General features: G+C 41.6%; 1 protein-coding gene and 1 pseudogene across 1 annotated transcript in view; both read left to right on the top strand.

Moving 5' to 3' along the window:
- Chmp4c (charged multivesicular body protein 4C) overlaps positions 1 to 14,934 on the top strand; it is a 34,379-nt gene that overhangs the window by 7,635 nt on the left and 11,810 nt on the right. The gene's annotated exons all lie outside the window — the stretch shown is intronic.
- LOC114705627 lies at positions 10,142 to 14,581 on the top strand (annotated as a pseudogene).

Genomic DNA, 14,934 nt, shown 5'->3' on the forward strand with positions numbered 1-14,934 from the left:
TCACACACACACAGACACACACACACACACACAGAGAGAGAGAGAGAGAGAGAGAGAGAGAGAGAGAGAGAGAAATAATAAATAAAAATTCTTTTTTTTTTTTTTTTTTTTGGTTCTTTGAGCAGGGTTTCTCTGTGTAGCTTTAAGCCTGTCCTGGATTCACTCTGTAGACCCGGCTGGCTTCGAACTCTGAGAGATCCATCTGCTTCTGCTTCCCGAATGCTGGGATTAAAGGTGTGTACCGCCGCCACCGCAGCCGCCGCCACCACCACCACCCAGCAAAAAATTCTTAGTGTTTATATGTGAAGAGACACTGTGACCATAGCAACTCTTCTAAAGGAAAGCATTTAATTAATTGAAAGGGCTGGCTTACAGTTTAGAGGTTTAGTCCATTATCATTATGGCAGGAAGCATGACAACACACAACAGGCTGGAGAGGTAGCCAAGAATTTTAACGTTTGTCTTGGCAGGCAGGAGGAAGGGAGACTGACCCTGGACCTGGCTGGAACATCTGAAACCTCAAAGCCCACCCCTCAAAGGCTACATCTCTTAGTAGTGCCGCTCCCTATGAGACTATAGAAAGCCATTTTCATTCAAACCACAATTCTCATCCCTTTTCCTTGTTCAAATCAGCATATTAAGCTTATGTCTAGTATTTAACATTTATTCTTATTAAACAACATCTCCAGTTGTCTTAGAATTAAAAACTTTTATTTCCTATTTTATGTTTACTATTTCATTTACTTGAACCAGCCGTAATCAGACTTTTTCATGGTTGCATAAATATTTACTAAAACACCTGGTAAGACAGATGCAAGGACAGGGCCTATGGCACGCTGCGAGGGGCCTCATCCCAAGATGGCTGCTACCGAGTAGTGGCACCTTTCATCTAAGATTTGGCCAAGCTTTGTGATGGCCTTTTGACAGATCAACACTTGAGAGATTTGTATTCATCTAGATACAAAAAAACTGACCTATATTTTTAGTCCTTGTCATCTTATTTCTGTAATTTTCTTTTCTCTGGTCACACCCTCTATACCTTATAAATGATGTTTCCCAACCTAAAACATCAGCACACATCTGTGGTTCACAGATGCCCTTTAATGGACTGGTAATGTGTTAGTGTCATCAGTTCCACTGGAGGGCTTTTTACAATGACCCACCAGAAGACTCTGTTCTAAAGAGATTGAGAATGAGCGACAGGATTGATGTGCTCAGTTGTTTCTGGATGATTCCGTTGTGGGTTGGATTAGAAGGCCATGGGTAGCCTGTGGCTTCCCCTTGTACCACCACTGTACTGCCAAGAAGAGAAGCCGTGAGGGTGGCTTAGTAGTTCTCATCTTTGGGAAGTCATATTGGATTCTAGCAATTGCTATGATCTTTCCCAGCCTCTCTTCGTGTAGGCTTTTGAGTCCTTCTTCAAATATGTGTGACATGAATGTTTGTAGTTTTCTTTGATTTATATTGTTTTGCATTTTATTGATTTAGCCAAAGTAAGTCAGAATTAGGTAGAAACTTTATTACTGACTCTGTGATTTTACCAGACTCATAAGCCTTAAACACTTCTGAGAAGCTGTGGCAGAGGGTACTGTGAGCTACTCGTGGGTGTACTTAGTGTTACCATTGTGTTTGTTGGTTTTCAGAAATACTTAGTTTCATAATAGAAAATTATACTCCAGTCAATGACCTTTAAGGCATGGTACTAATACTCTTTTTTTTTTTTTTTTTTTTTTTGAGTTTAAGAGTCTTGCTTTGTAGGTCAGAGGTCAGTTTTGAAGTGGGCATCAGTGATCTGTTTTGATGTTTTTCTTAGTTACTGTTCTCTTGCTATGAGGTGACGCCATAGCCAAGGCAACTTATGGGAGGAATCATTTAATTGGGTGTCATAGTGAGGAGCATGGTGGCAGGCAGGCAGGCATGGCACTGGAGCAGTAGCTGAGACTTTAGATCCTGATCCACAGGCAGCAGGCAGAGAGAGTAAGACTGGGTCTGTTGTGGGCTTTTGAAGCCTCAAAGCTACTCCCAGTAAGACACCTCCTTTAACAAGGCCGCACTTCCTAATCCTTACTAAACAGTTCTACTATTGGGAAGCCAAACATCTAAATATATGAGCATATGGGGGCCATTCTTATTCAAATCACCACAAATCAATCTTTCTTTCATCCATCCTTCCTCCCTCCCTCCCTCCCTCCCTTCCTTCTTTCCTTCATTCCTTTCTTTCTTTTTGTAGTCCTAAGTACATGTGAATATACTTACAAGGGATAAAACTGCACAGATTCTTGAAATAACAGATAACATTGGGGATTTTTAAAAATCATGTTCCTGAGACTTCACCTTAGTAAAGTTACCTGGTCCTTCACATTTAGTAGAAGCTGGTTATGATGGTTTCTGTTTTTCTGATTATTATTTGGTAGAAGTTCTACCAAGCACACAATCGGTTTCAACATTTGAAAAAGAAGATGTAACGGGGAAAGCAAGCATAATACATAATAAACCATTTTCAGATTGGCTCTCTTGCATCACAGATGTTGGCTGTTTCCCTCAGACAACTGGAGTACACAGGGAACTAACTGCATGAAAGGAAATATTTAGGACCCATTCTAAAGCTGTGAGGTCATTGTTTAATGTGACAGGAGCTCAGACACCTGACCACTGACTCTGCACATCACTGCTAAGCATCCTTCCAGGCATTTCTGACTTGTAAGCATTTCCAGCGAGCAGCTGAGAGTGCTTCAGGATGGGAGAAGCCCTTATTTCCGCAGCCCTGTGAAACCTCCCTCCTTACTTCCTCAATCTAGCCTGCTATTGACTCAAAACACCAACACAGTTAATCACTATCCAGGAAAGAAAACACTCAAGCAAGCAAGTGTGAACAGTGACTTTTAAAATTACAGGCAAAGAAAAGGAAGTCATTCTCTAGTAGAGTTGAAAATCTTAATTAGAAGTTAAATTATTGATTTAAAAAGTTGAAATTTGATATCTATCTTAAATGAAGTAAAGTTTACATATTTATACTAGGTTTGAATAGAAACTTAGGATAATAAAATTATGACAATTATAACTCATTTTTATTTTATATGTGAGGGTGTTTTGCCTGTGCATCACATGCCTTGTGTCCACAGAGGCCAGAAGATGGCATTGGAACCTCTGAATCTGGAGTTACAGACAGTTGTGAGTCACTGTGGGTGCTGGGAATTGAACTCAGCCTTCTGGAAGAGGAGCCAGTGCTCTTAACCACTGAGCCATCTCTCCAGCCCCTACTGATTAAATTACTCAATCAAGTATTTGTTAAACATTTTGTACTTTAAAACTGTAATTTCTTGTGATACTTTTTACAATTATAGTATAGAGCCATATTAAATATGCATAAAGTGATTATACAAGCATGTTCTATATGACAAGTATCTTACATCTGGAAGCGTATCTCCTCTGTAAAGTTAAGCACAGTTGCTATTCCTGACATTTTTCTGTTACTATCCACTAGTTTCATACCCATATATTCCCCCTACATTTTAAGTCATAAATGATCCATAAAGTTTACTAATTTGTGAGGTTATGAATAACACTAGTAGCAAATAAAAATAAACACTTCCAGTTAGTTATGTATTCTGCCTGGAGTCAAACAATTGAGTGGCTTTTTACAAAGAATATCAAGCAGATTTTAATGAATTTATTTGTATGTTGCTCCAATAACTGAGTACTTCACCTCCTTGGCAATTGGTCTCTGAAAAAAAATCAATTATAAGGAAAGAGAATCTTGCTGGGCATTTGAAATTTGTCTTTTGTGCTTACATTTTTGACAACTAGAGGACACTAGCATTTTTTGAATCATGAATTTTCTCTCCTAGATTTACCTCCTCTAATATTCTGTTCCATGATACTCTGATCTCATCTCTAGAATGAGGACATAAGCTTCATTTTTATCAGAAAATAATTTCAATTTTCTTGGTTCATTTGCTCTCTTTCTCTCTCTCTGAAGATGAAAGAGTGTACTGATCACCCTGGCTTTCTAATGGTTTATATTGTGTGATATTAATCAATCACTTACGTTTTAAAATTGGTTCCGAATTAGTGGTTTGCTTAAGGAACATACCACTTCCAAGTGCTCCTGCCTCAGAATACTGTTCGTTTATTTTTCCAGTTTCATTCTCGTTTACCATCCCTGCATCTATCTTCCCATTACATAAACCCACACATCACTGTTGTGGTCTAGGTTTTTTTTTTTACAAAGCTTGCTATTTTTTTTTAAGCTTGATATTTACCCTCTTTATGAAATTTACTACCTGGGAGACCTCTGAAGATATATAGGTTATACATAGGGACCAGCTGGTGTGATTTGCTGTTATTTTTAAGGTATATAGTTCCTGGTTTCCCGTCTATCCAAGACAGAAAGTTCACATTGGTCTGAGATTGCAGTTGGATAGAGGTCATGCATTTTATTGATCAGCACGTTGAGAACATGTGTAGAGAGCTTTGAAATATCTGTGTGCCCACTCTACCTTGTAGATCTCTCCTGTTTTTCTCCACTACATCTTCTATCACTAGAGACCAAATGTAATTTATGCACGTTAGTACCCACGGGCACAGTGCTCATTACATCCTGGTAATAAATGCCACCTCCCCTGTTTTTCCATAGGGCCTCCAAAGTACATCACAAATCCTCTCTCACTGAGCCCCACCCCATCCATAATAAATGTGTATGGCTTGTGGAATGAGGAATAGATGACTAAGTGCCCATTTCATGTCTTGCTTATACTGAAATCGTCACTTATTTCTTTGTCCTTCAGAGCCTAACAGTGCCAGCCATATGGTAGATACTCAATACATACTTAAGAGACTGAAATGAATGAATAAAGAACATTTATTGAAAGTGTAAAAGTTCAGAAAAATTCATAATAGGATGATCCTGGGCAAAGGGCTTTAAACTTTATATTGTTTCCTCGGCTGTTTTGAATTTCATCCATGACTTTGAACAGTACTGTTTAAATTGTATTGTGGGAACCGAAGCCATGTGCCCTTATGGAGGTGTTTCTTAGTTGATAATTTGCACATGTGTAAGAACAAGGCTCACACTAAAATTCCCCAGTAAAAACATGATCATGTGATTTTCCCGGTAAAAAACAGAAGGTGACATAACCAATTATGTATGACATCCGTCTCTTAAGTACTCTCCTAACTTGGCCGAGTTTTCGGAGCCTCATTATTTAGATCTTCCCTAGAGTTCATCATCCACTCCTGGATGAGAGAAGGGCAATCATGTTCAGGTGAACAGTTCACAAACAGGCTTACCCATCTTCACTGCATTTGCTGCCTCCTCGAAGGTTCTTTTTAATTTTTTTTTTTCAAGACAGGGTTTCTCTGTGTAGCCCTGGCTGTCCTGGAACTCACTCTGTAGACCAGGCTGGCCTCGAACTCACAGAGATCTGCCTGCCTCTGCCTCCTGAGTGCTGGGATTAAAGTGCCCCACCACTGCCCGGTTTCCTGGAAGGTTCTTATGGTTTAAAAATGGCCCTATTTACACACCTTGGATGAAGGGGAATAGACTAACCTTTAAAGTCAAACTTTCTTACTTATTTTTTATTTTTTAAACTTTCTTTTAATTATTCTTTGTGTCTTTTACATCATGCATCTTAATCTCATTCATTTCCCTTCCCTTCGTATTGTATCCACCCTCTGCCCTTGCAACCCCTCCCAATAAAATAAAATTTAAGAGAAAAAAAGAAAAAAGAAAAAAGGAAGAAAGGGAAAATCCCGTCATGGAAGCTGTAGTGTGACAGTGTGAGCCGCGCAGTAAACCCTTTTCTTTACATCCTTACTTGTAACTGTTCATGGCAAAGAGTCATTGGTCTGGTTCAAGGCCTCTGGTTTCCTCTACACTATCTACTGGGACTCCCCTTGGATATCCTGTTGTTGCCCCGTGTTGTGGAGATCCTGCATCTTTGGGTCTGCAGGACCCCATACCGCCGCAGATCATAGATGGGATGGATGTTGGGGTGGGCCAACTCATAACCCTAGTTCTGGCCCTGGGTAGTTGCAGGATTGGTCAACCTGCCAACTCTTCCCTGTCCTAACCACCAGGGTGATCTCTCCAGCATTGCTCCAGCTGGTCAGCTCCTTGCAGCCGTGAGCAAGCGGTGGGGCCAATTCTCCTGCTTTCACGCCCTCAGGGTCCTCTCTCCCACACTTAGATCATCAGAGCGAGCTCTGCTGTGTTGCCCAGGCAGGTTGCAGGGGCCACTCTCCTGAGTGCTGCAGAGCTGGTGAGGGGCAGGGCCAGCTCTCCCACTCTTCCGACCTCAGCTCCCCCTCTCCCACTCACCACAGGTGTTAGTGGCAGGGGGTGGGTGGGGAGGAGGCCATCTCTTCCCTGTCTGCACCACCATATGGCAGATGAAGGGCAGGACCAGATCTCCCATGCTCGTGTTCTCAGGCCAGTTCACCCATCCCTCCATCATTAGGGTCAGCTCTGCTGTGCTGCCCAGGGGAGGGGCAGGGCCTGCTTTCCTGAGTGCTGCAGCTGGAGAGGGAGAGGGTCAGTCCTCTTATCTGTCACAGGTGGAGAGGGGTGAGGGGTAAGGAGGGCAGTTCCCCCACACTCTCAACTTCGGGACTGGCTCCCCCACGCCTCTACCATCAGGGTCGGCTTTTTACTGTGCTGCCCAGGTGAGGTGCAGGGCCTCCAGCACTTATGACCTCAGGGCCAGCTCGCCCACCTACCTCAGGCATAGAGGGGTGGGGGAATAGAGCATCTCTTCCCTGCCCCGTGCTGCCATTTGGCAAATGAGAGGCGGGACCGATCTCTCATGCTCACATTCTTGGGGGCGGCTCACCTGTGTCCTTGTAAACAGGCTCAGCTCTGTTGTGCCGCCCAGATGAAGTGCAGGGCCCGCGTTCCTGAATGTTGTAGCTGGTAAGGGGGAGGGTCAGCTCCCTTGCCAGCGGGAGGCAGTAGAGGAGAGGGGGCGGGGTATCTTTCCCTCACCCCCAAACCACACCACAGATGAGAGGGTGTGGCCAGCTATCCCATTCTCCCACCCTCAGGGCCAGCTCACCCAAGCCTCTGCCACCAGGGTCACCAGCTCCTACTGTGCTGCCCAGGTGAGGGGCAGGGCCTGCTTTCCCGAGTGGCTGCAGCTGGGGAGGGGTTGGGTCAGGTTCCCCACCTGCTGCAGGTGGTGAGGGGCGAGGAGTGAGGAGCGAGGGGAAGAGGGCATCTTTCTGTAGCACGAATTGTTTGAAAGTCTTATTAATAAAAACAAACCCGGAGCCAGGTATTGGGGTGAACGCTGAAAGATCAGAGAAACAGAACAAGCCACAGCTACCTCACCTCGCCAACTCCTCAGCTGATCCTGTTTCCTCAAACTGGAAGACTGTATCCTCATCCAAGTGGATCTCAGCTGAACTGCTGCTAAAAGCCTCAAGTTCCTAAAGCCTAAAGACTAGTTCCTGGTCCTCACGCCTTATATACCTTTCTGCTTCTTGCCATCACTTCCTGAGATTAAAGGCCTGTGTCACCATGCCTGGCTGTTTCCAGTGTGACTTTGAACTCACTCTGCTTCCAGAATGCTAGGATTAAAGGTGTGTGTGCCACCATTTTCTGGCCTCTATGTTTATCTAGTGGCTGTTCTGTTCTCTGACCCCAGATAAGTTTATTAGGGTGCATAATATTTTGGGGAATACAATATCACCACATCTTTCCCTCATCCATGCCACCACATAGCCTATGAGAGGAGAGCTACCTGCTCCCCCATTCTCACACCCTCAGGGCCAGCTCTATTGTGCTGACAGGTGAGGTGTAGGACCTTCTCCCCTGAGTGCTTCAACCTTCAGCTTCAGTGAGGGGCGGGGCCAGTTCTGCCTAGTGTTGCAGCCAGTGAGGGGCAGGGCCAACTTTGAACAGCCCTGTCCTCTCTGCCTTTGGTGGTATCAGGAGCCGCAGACATCAACATAGACCACAGCTGCATCAGAGCCATGAGCCCAGACATGGGCCCCAGCAGCAGGCCAGACCTAGAAGGATGTCTTACTTCTAATATGAACAATGAAGTGGCAACTCTTTTTGCTGTCTTAAATTACGTGACACTGATTTCTGCAAACCTTCATCCTTTGGTGACATGGTAGACTGGTTTAATTTTGGATTGCGTGGATAATTCTTAGATTTCGGCCCCAGTCCCCAGTGAGTGGTTGAAACGTTCCGGCAGGTGTCCTGTTGGCAATGCACAGGTTCTGCAGCTCTCCAGCCGAGGGCACATTACTGCTGTGGGAGGAGACCAACCCCTGGCTGTTTCTCACCCAGAAGAGAATACAATAGGTGCCATTGTTGTAGGAAGACTATTGTGCAGGTCTCAGGAGCTACTCACCAGCACACATAGGAAGTTGGAGGATTGAATTAGACCTTCAAAGTGAGTTAAATTACATGGTTCCAAGAGTGTCCTTTGACAAATCAGAGCAATGCTTGCTTGTCACTCTTGTTTGCCTCTGGGGGAAAAAAGACAGTTGTTTCTCTCTTTTTGTGCACTGGGAACCCCAACCAAGGCCACTCCAGCTGGATCAGTGGCGTCATCACTCCATGTAACAGCAGCTCGTGGAGAGACTTACTTGTACTTCTTGTCTTTTAGGAACTGACAGCTCTTGTCTTAATGATTGAGGGAGAAGCTTTAACGTGCCAGGAAAAAGCCGCAGTGGTTTTCAAGTGTCTTGGGGTCAGACTCAACAACACAGAAGCTGTTGGCTTTATTCGCACAGGATTAAGATAAACACTTCAGATTTCAAGCCGAATGCACATCTAGATGCCTTGCTTCTTTGGAACACATGGTCGAGTGGCCTCAGTGGACCGAGCCAGCTGTGCTACATCTGCTGAGACAAGGCTGTGCTTGCATGTCACAGGGTCCCGCCTCTTAGTGTTCTGAGATGGAGGCCCGTGTCTAGTGCCACGTCTTGCCATCCGGGCACTATTATTATTATGATTATCATCATCATCATCATCATTGTACAGAATCTTTTTACTCTCTCGAAAAGAAAACAAAGCTGGCTTTTTCAATGACTTTCTCTCTGCCTCACTCATTTTCATTTCTAGTTGACTTCTGAGTTGGGGACTCTGGCATATCTGTAGTTTGTAGAATCAGGAATTATAGTACAGAGTTGAGATGCCAAATCTAGATGAACTTTTCACATTTCTCCCAAGTGTTTTGAATGCAGGAAACAATATGTTGGTTTAGGCATTTAGGACTGTGGTCTGCTTCTGCGTTGAAATGTGATACACAGACAGAGAATCAGGTGAGCCAGGTAGCCTGCATTACACTGCTGTATAGGGGCAGGAATAAGAAGAGGTGGAAGATGAGAACCGACTCTTGAAAACTGCCCTCTGACCTCCACATGCATGCAGTGGCAAGTGTGCACCCCACACAGGTGCACGTGGACATACATGCAAATAAAATAGTGTCTGGTAAATAACATGGGTAAGGTTGGGTGTTGTATCTTGTAGCTCCATCTGTGGGATTTTGACTACCCGTGAAGGAAATGATCATGATGTTCTAAATCTTCATGTTTTAGACACTGCAATGATATTTTCCATATTTATTTAGCCTAATGCCTAAAAACTCGATGTCTTTTTTCCATGCAACTACACAATTTTTATAAAGTCAGAGATTTGAAATCACAAGCTCCAGAGCACAGTGTTCTGTTGTCCTCTGGGTGTGGCTTTTATTATCTGGGAGAGGAATGTTACAAGACTAGAGAAGATCATACACCTAAGTCAATATGCACCCAGGTTATTAAGTGCTTGAGGTAGAACTAAATCCCAGGCACAGACCATAAAGCTTCCCTTGTACCAAATTGTGTTTCTTGATTTTCAAGAGTAATTATAGGTGTTTTTAAATAATAAACATGTCATATTTATTAATGAAGAACTTAAAATTTTCTTTAAAATATGAAGAACACTTTTGGGACAAAACGCAGTGCTGAGATTTCATTAAGCACAGACCCTGAACCAGCCTGGCAAGACAGGGATGATATACTGGGCTTCTACTTCCAAGGTGTTGAGTAGAGGTGTGTTATTGGAGTTTAGCTTCTCAGGATACTCTGCTAAATAGCATTGTTTGTTGTACCTATGGAAATATGGAGATGTTTTTATCATATTGTGTTAATGTCGGAAGTTATCCTGAAAGTAGTGGGCAGTTTGTCAGTGGTAATTACAAATAAGATGTATAAATTCGTTAATTGGGGGTGTTATATAGATAGCTAATTATTTAGTTACTAAATAAAACACAAAGAGTATATAAGGTGGTTTCATAATTTATCACTAATTCTTTCAATTCCCTAGTCTCATTTAGTATAAATTTCTAGACTAGGAAACTGAAATTTGAAGCAAGGGAATGACTTTCCAAAGGGCGGGTATTTATAAAGTCATAGAAGACTCACACTCCAGGCTTGAGGATCATATATTTCCTATGGTATTGTCAGATCCAGAGAGTTATGGAAATTTTCAATTAATGCTCATTCATTGCACCTCCTGTAAAATGGCTAATACTATTATCTTCTCTTATTATTCATTGTGGATCAAATGCCACAAATCTCATAAGTCACCTACCCCCAGTCTGGCTGTGAAGAGACACCATGACCAAGGCAACCCTTATAAAATACAGTATTTAACTGGGGTCTTGCTTACAATTTCAGAGGCTTAGTCCATTATTGTCATGATGGGAAGCATGGCAGCACACAGGAAGACATGGTGCTGGTAAAGTAGCCGAGTTTTACATCCCAATCCTCAGGCAGAGAGAAAGAATCTGGGCCTGTCATGGGCTTTTGAAACCTCAAAGCCAACCCTCAGTGATATACTTCCTCCAACAAGACCACACCTCCTAATCCTTCTAATCCTTTCTAACAGTTCTGCTCTGTGGTGACTAATCATCCAAATATTTGAGCCCATGGGGCCATTCTTATTCAAACCACCACACTGAGATTTATAGAGAATGATTAGTTTTTGTTGTGTACTTGGGTGACCATGCACCAACAATTGGAGGAGGTTCTGAGGCAATAGGTCATAGGGGGCTCTATATGTTTTCAAAGCGTTTATAATCGGGCACAGGTGAGGTGGGGTAGAACAGACTTTGTAAATGACCACAGACCAGTGTCGTAGACCAATAGTAGTTCAGAATCCATGGGCAGTGTGACATCTGGCCATCTGTCCTTGTGCGCTGACAGTCCCTCACCCAGCTCAGCCTTAATTAAGTGTGATATTATAACAAGGACATTAGACCAATTAACTTAAAAAAATAGTTTTAGATATTCCCTAAAGGATAGGTCTCATAGATAAGATCTAGTCTGTAATTAAAATGTAGATGCTGCTTATCAAGGGCTCCAACTGTGGATGTTGCATCTGAAGAGGGAAAGAGAGAGCAGACCCTAAGTAGACCTTGAGCTCCAGTTGGGCAGATGGGCAGGGAGCAGGGAGGGCAGGGAGAAATGTTAGTGTTTGCAAAGAAAGCAAAAATGTCCCAAACCCACAGGAAATCCTTTAATAGCAAGTGCAGGAATCACCAGCTGAGTATTATGCCCTGCCATGCACGGAAAGCATGGCCCTTCCTGAACAGGTCTGTGGCCTACTCTAGGAGCTATCTTATATAACAACACACACACACACACACACACACACACACAAAAAAAAAAAAACAAAAAAAAAAAAAACAAAAAAAAACAAAAACAAAAACAAAAAAAACCAAAAAACGTACTCTTCTCTAATCTTTAATTTACAAATATGAACCTGTAGAAGATAAGAATGTCAAGAGAAGGCAGTTGCATGAACAAAATGTATCTTAAGTAAAGCAAGCAATGGGCCCAGGAGACAGAAAATGTTTGGAATAAAAAGGTTATCAAATTTTTGTTAGCATGCAGGAAGATTAAGGAGGTCATTGCATCTGTGAGGCAAGAGCAGACTGCCATTAGTCAGCTACTAGGAAACTAGAAAATGTTCTTAGAAATTAAAAACATCATTGAAGGTGTGGTGGTATATATTAACATCATGACTTGGGAGGCAGAATCAGGAGGATCAGGAGTTCAGGGCCAGCTTGGGTCACACAAGACTCTATCTCAAAAAACTGAAACAACTTTCTTTCCAACTTGGGTCCACCAGAAAGTTTCCTGCAAAGAAGCATGTTGAGAAAAAGAAGGGTTGCTCTTCTATCAAGGAGGTAGTGATGCTGGAATACACCATGAATATTCATAAGAGCATCCATGAGTGGCCTTCAGGACATGTACCTCTCAGGCACTCAGAGAAATCTGCAACTTAGCCACAAAGGCTATTAGGACTTCAGAAGTGCACATTAATACGAGGCTCAACAAAGCTATCAAGGCTAGAGCAACAAGGAGTGTTCCATATTGTATCTATGTGCACTTGTCCAGAAAATTTAATAAGGATGAGAGTTCACCAAGCAAGCTATATACTGTGGTAAACTATGTCTCCGTTACCGTGTTCAAACATCCATAGATATAGGTTGTGGATGAGAACTGAGTGTTAGAGTTACAATCTGAAACACAAACTACTGCCACAACAAACAAAATACTTTAAAAAAATTAGCATAAACGAATATAGCTGAAGATAAGTTAGGGATCTAGAAATCAGAGTCAAGGAGTCCTAGAACTTCTATAAAAATACAGTGATGTTAATGAAGACAGTATTTAGACTTATAGGGATTTTAAACGAGAAAGAGACAAAAAAGAGAATGTTCACTAAGGGAGCAAAGATATAGCTAATAAAATAAAAAAAGATATAGCTAATAAAAAATAAAAATTTCAGAAGAGAGTACATAGGAATAACAGAGGAGAAGGAACGAAGGACACAATAGAAAATCATTTTCTCAAGCTGGAGGTAGACCTGACTCTACAATATGGAAGTATCCAGCCACCATAACAGGAAGAACCACCGCCATGTCTGAACATCTTCAATGAATGGTTGTGGAACTCATGGCCAAGAGGAAGAAGCAGATGACCCCAGTAATCCGAAGGCAACTCCTTGTGCTACAATAGGCTGATTGGCTGCAAGACTTGGGGAGCGGAGCCCGGGGCCTACCCCAAAGGGGTCATGGAGGCCATGCGATGGAGATCAGGCCAGCAACAGCCAGCCACTTCTTACCTGAGGACCACCATCAACTAGAGTGCCTCGGCCACTCTCAGCAGCAGCACGCACGTGGACTGCAAGAAAAAGTACCGCTCAGATCTGCGCATGGCTGACCCGAGTCAGCACCATCCCCACAGCCTGCAGTGCTGAAGAGGGAGTGGACCTGTGACCCCAAGAGTGCCTGAGCCCACACCCCAGAAACAAGGAAGAGTTCACTGACTTTTTCAGCCCTGGGTGTGGGGAATTTGGGGGGATTGTATGTTGGGGGGAGTACCCACTAGGTGGTTAGTTTTTAAAAAAAAGATAATGCCTATGGTTAGTTAAAAAAAGAAAGGCAATGCCTATTCATATACTGGTGAACTCTCATAGCTTCTAGGTAAAAATAAAATATTTACTATTTTCAGAAGAATATTAGAAAAATGTTAAAACGAGCTTTTGGAATGTTACTACCCAGAGACAGTGGAATAGTATATTAAAATTCTTGAAATAGTTTTAATGAACGAGTCTTTAAAACTTTAACATTTAACTTTTAAGTAAAGTAAAGACATTTTAGACATGTTGGTATTCAGAGAATTTTTATGTATCCATCTTTATATGTTTACATATATTAGGGGTGTGTGTGTGTGTGTGAAAATACTTTCCTGAACAAAAGAAGACTCACTCCAGAAAAATCTTTTAAATCTAAGAATGAGAATGATGTGGAATACAGGGAGCAATAATAAGAAAATAAGAGACAGTAAACACTATAATTTAGTGTAAATAACTGGAGCTGTGATATTTAATACAAGTATTAATAAGTCTTTTAAAATTGAAGGGATAAAAAGATTAATAACCATCAACTAACAATACTGCTGATTGTTGTTTGTAATAATGTATTTTAATGAACAGGAGCATCTTATCTTAAAACTGACTATGATGCTCCAGGTTTCCTCAAATTTGTGACCCTCTTGCCTCAGCCTCTGAAATGATGGGATTATAGAAGTAAAACTTTTAATTATTGTAATTAGATATTGTAGACTGTGATGACAAGAGAGTCTAATTTCCAAACAATAACATATAGATATTAATTAATTTTCGACAGGGTTATAAAACTCCACAAATACATTAAATGTAAATACAAGTATAATCCATCAGAGGAATAAATTTTTTATAAGTAATCAAAGTAAAAAATGAACAAAGATATTTATAATTTCACATAAAGGAAAAAAAGAGGACAAAGAGTATAATAAGCAGAAAATGCATAGAATATCATATCAGATAACCCAAAAGTTATTACAATAAATGAGGCTAAAATATGTATTAAATAGTGACTATTGAATAAGCTGTCTATTATTGAGTCCAGCCTGGGCTACATGAAGAAATTTTGTCTCAAAAATAACCAAATAAGCTAACAAACCATGTTTGAAATAGTCACGTGAAAGTTATTGTGGCAGATTATAATTTTTAAAAAGGCCAATATACTAATTTAAAATAAAGTAAAATGGAATTTAAAGTAAAAGAGATAAAATGAGATGGGGTATTTTTTATATGGGTTTTCGAGAAGTTTTTGCAGTTTATTAATCTTTCACAAAAGCCAATGACAATCTCTTCTGTATTTTGCCAGCATGGATGCTGGCTTCTGCAGTACCGAGTGTCTTCATTTGGTTCTTATATTCCTTTCACTGTCTGCTTGACCTCTTCCTTCTCCTACTATGCCACAGCTTACTAGTTGGCATTTTTGTTAATTTTTCTTTGTACTGTCGGAGGAATCACAAACCATATCAAAGCCAGTCATCTTGCTGCTACTAAGGTGGACTCTGAATTCAGATATAAAGATGGCATGG

The sequence above is a fragment of the Peromyscus leucopus genome, chromosome 2, assembly GCF_004664715.2.
Source record: "Peromyscus leucopus breed LL Stock chromosome 2, UCI_PerLeu_2.1, whole genome shotgun sequence".
Taxonomy (NCBI): Eukaryota; Metazoa; Chordata; class Mammalia; order Rodentia; family Cricetidae; genus Peromyscus; species Peromyscus leucopus.